Source organism: Myotis brandtii, unplaced genomic scaffold (assembly GCF_000412655.1).
Source record: "Myotis brandtii unplaced genomic scaffold, ASM41265v1 scaffold9, whole genome shotgun sequence".
In the NCBI taxonomy this organism is placed as follows: domain Eukaryota; kingdom Metazoa; phylum Chordata; class Mammalia; order Chiroptera; family Vespertilionidae; genus Myotis; species Myotis brandtii.
This window is the reverse complement of record NW_005371693.1, coordinates 2,061,118-2,064,957: the sequence shown is the minus strand read 5'-3', so window position 1 is coordinate 2,064,957 and position 3,840 is coordinate 2,061,118. Positions and strand designations below refer to the sequence as shown.

Below are 3,840 nucleotides of genomic sequence, written 5' to 3'. Positions count from 1 at the left end.
AAACAGTGAAACAGTTCTACAGCACAGGCTTTGTGATCTGTTGATCATGAGCCCTTATTCTAGTTTCTTCCTCATTACACATCACCCTCTAGTACCAGAAAATACATTTTATTGCATATTTTGTGGCAAGATTTATGACAATTATCACCCGAATCCATAATTAGCAAGTGGTAACAGATAGGCAGATAGATCCACTTATAGTGACATCTCTGACAGATTGACACCTCCCCCTTTAAAAATACCTGCAAGATTTCTCATTTCAAATGTGACCATGCTCAAACACAGTGTTGGCAAGCCTCGTCTCGTGTTCCTGGAGGGGGAGGGGGCTATAAAAGCAACATGTTCTCACAGGCATGGCAGAGTCCATGCATAAACCATTTGGCTTTGCAATTAAAAACAGGTTTGGCTTCCCTCAGCATCAGTAAGACAACGTCAAAGCAACATTCATCCCGAAAATTTTCCCCTGTGAATTCAAATGAACTGTGAGTCTTGGCTTTCTCTTTGTTTGCATGTGCATGCCTTGAGAGAGAATTTTTGGAAGGGTGCTGTGTGTTTCTTTCTGGGATAATGCCTTGATATGTATGTATTGAATCGCTGCTACCAGATTGGTCTCAGTGACACTTTCCATTCTGTGTTCCTTGAATACGTGGTTACTACTTTGAATTCATTCGGTCAGGCTCATTACTTCACGTGAGTTAACCAAGTCCGACCCTCTTGCCCCAGGATATGATCACTCACTCTAAAGATTTTCCTGAGCAATTGACTCTCACAACTGGACCTGAGTTTCAAAGATACTGAAAAATATAAATATATTTACTCCTGGGATGTGTGGTAAACTTGACGACAATGATAGCTAATTACATCTTTATTGTTGTCATTCTTGAATGATGCCTTATATTAGGAGAAATCATTATTTTACAGCTAAAATCCTTTCCCTCGCTGTGTAATGAAGAGTTTTAAAAGATAAAATGAAAGCCAATCCCAGTTCCAGTGAAATCGTCAATTTTCTATAAGATAGTTTGCTTCTATTTTCCTTTCACCCATTCAATTGCACAGAAAAAATATTAAGTGTTTACTGTTAAGCAATAAGTTTGAACATTCTGCCGCAAAAGAAATTGCAAAATAGTGAGACCTAAGTCATGAGTCAAAACCTGTCAGATCCCAGACCATTCTGCCTATGACAAGGTTTTTGCAATAGAATAGGTCACCTGCATGCAGGCCCTCCCATTGGTGTACAAGGAAAGTCCTATAAAATACCAATGTATTAGGAATGTCAATTTTTCAATAATAATGGTGATGACCAACAGTTTTTAAAACAGAAACAACACCACCAAAAAATAATTGATCTCAGTGCAATACACTTGATCTAAAAGTTATCATGGAATGATTCTGCCCCTATGTAGTCTATAAAAGTTTCAGCAAACTTGACTTAAGAAATTTTAGTTTAGTCTTAGTTTTTTTAGATGTAATTATCTATGTCACATAATCACCTCAAAAGTTGTCCAATAGAATAATTACTGAAATAGATTTACTTTTTAATTGCATCCTTTTGAAGTCCATGATTTGAAATAAATATAAAGCATTTTAATAATGTGTGAAACAAAAATATTTTCAGTACAAAGTAAATAAAAATATACTAATATACATGGTAGTATGTATAGTTGTGCTGAAATATTTTTTTAAAATGTTAAACCTATTATATCATATATTTACCTTTATATAAAAGTATAGACACATACACATAATTTTATGTGTCTCAGAAATATGTTTTGCTTGCTTTTGATCCTTGGGCTCAGTGAAAAGGAAAAGAGAAAATATATTTTTCTAAATATAAATTTTTATTTTTGCTTTGATAAAAGAAGTCAATATTCTAAATTAAGATGGCACTATAAATACATATTTTCTATTTTCATCAATTCCTTATATTGGAGAATTTTTTATTCACTTAGGCTGACATTTGCTAGACTAGATGTTTTATTACTTTACATATAAAATTTAAAGTATAAGAAGCAACTTTAAATTCAGTCCAACAAAGGCAGAAATAAATTCAACTTTTAATGTCACAAAAATCACACTACAATTTCATTAAAAAATAATAATAATAAGCATAAAAATAAAGTAGAAATATAACTGTATAAAAATAAAAATAATTTAACAAATCTCTTTGTGACTTGAGCCTTCCCTTCCATTTTTCAAAATATTGCTTCCTATTGAAAATATTTTTTAATGAGCAAGGAATTGCTACCAATTAATTTAAATGTTGATTGGAGGGGAGACGAATGTATGCTTTTATAAGCTTATAAATTTTACTAGCAAAGCTACATTATATGCATATGTTCTTTATTCATTTGGTATTAATAGCTTCATTTCCTCACAGTTATGTATCTGAAGTCTGGTAAAAGAGAAGAAAGAATAGAGGGGATTATTAGGTCTTTAAATGTAAGTTTTCAAACGCCCAATAAAATGACATGAATACGTGATTGGAGAAGGTTTTGAGATAGAGAAGGGTTAAATGATGAAATATTCTAACCTCATTTGGAATTGTGATTCTTAGTTTCTGTGTGAGCTCCAAGAGGCCGAATGGAAAGAACTGCCTCTAGGAGTGGGGTGAAGAATCAGAAAGTTATTAATAAAATGTCTTAGATCTTAATCATAAGCTTACATTGCAGTCCATTAAATACCCTCTGTGCAAAGAAGAAAATGTACACGAGTCATTATATCATTATACTAATTTGTCATATGTCTGAACAGACAACTCCCATTGCTGAATTTATTCCCAACAACTAGAACTACAGAGTAGTTGTTTTAAAAGATTGTCGTGGTTGTTTAGTTTTGTTTTTAAGCTATGCCTTCATTTTTACTCAGCTGGAGAAGTTGCCTTCCCAAACTTACCGAAAATCATATTTATGAGGAAGCCTTCTTTACGGAGACAATGAAACTAAAGCACCTGCGCACCGGAACCACATCACTTACACAGCTTACATAATGCTGGACGGGAGCAAGCAGGCAAGTCCTCCCTTTCTCTCCCTGTGGTTTAGAGCCTGTTTGTATTTTGGGTCACACATGTCCTGTGAAAACATGGCTGAAAACACAGACTTACCACACAGGTGTGCCTCGGAAGTCGCTAGTAAAAATGATTTTAAAACTTTCAGAAACCGCCAAGCTCTGAGGAAATGCTTATTAAAGACTAATAAAATTGCGAAAATTGAAGGAAAAACATCCAGACTTTTTTGTGTGTGCTTTAAGGAAGTCGGTTTAGTCTCTGTCCACGTGGGCTAGGCTGTGGTGAACTCGGGCAAGAAAAACAAGCTTGGCCATTGTTTCACAAGAGAGTGCCAAGGAGAGTGAAGAACAGCAGTTCAACATTCACGGGGTCGCCCGTGAAGGCAGAGTCATTTCCACCCTTCGCCATCATAATTCTGAATTTTCACAGGTGATTAAAACCTTTGCAAACTAATCTCCTAGATCGTGTCCATGAGCTCAATGATAAACTGAGTCTGAATGCTATCAGATGACATTGAAAATGTCCTGTGAATCTGTTTCTGCCAGGTACCTGGACCATGAGGCGGTGACTGAGTGAATTCAGTCATTTTAGCCACAAGTCTGAGATTGTTTCGTCTTTAGTAACTTTAAGGAGAATCAGGGGTACATGGTCTTAGAGATCCTGATACAGTCAGTCATTGGATAGCCCTCTAGGAAGTTACGGTTTTGCAAATGCCAAAAGGAAAAAAAAATTCCCCCAATTTTATAACATAGGTAGAATGTTTAACTTTTTAACTTAAAAATTACTTAAGCTAACTCAATCAGCTCAATTCTGCACAAACACCTTATTTCTGAGCA

The 3,840-nt window shown here is 35.0% G+C and overlaps 1 long non-coding RNA gene across 2 annotated transcripts; it reads left to right on the top strand.

Moving 5' to 3' along the window:
* The first annotated feature begins 373 nt into the window (after window positions 1-373).
* On the top strand, window positions 374-3,219 carry LOC106724595. Of its 2 annotated transcripts, XR_001360442.1 has the most exons (3): window positions 374-482; window positions 2,378-2,439; window positions 2,866-3,219. It is a non-coding gene; the product is annotated as an uncharacterized LOC106724595 (long non-coding RNA). The 2 variants fall into 2 exon arrangements; XR_001360443.1 differs by lacking the exon at window positions 2,378-2,439.
* The last annotated feature ends 621 nt before the right edge of the window (window positions 3,220-3,840 follow it).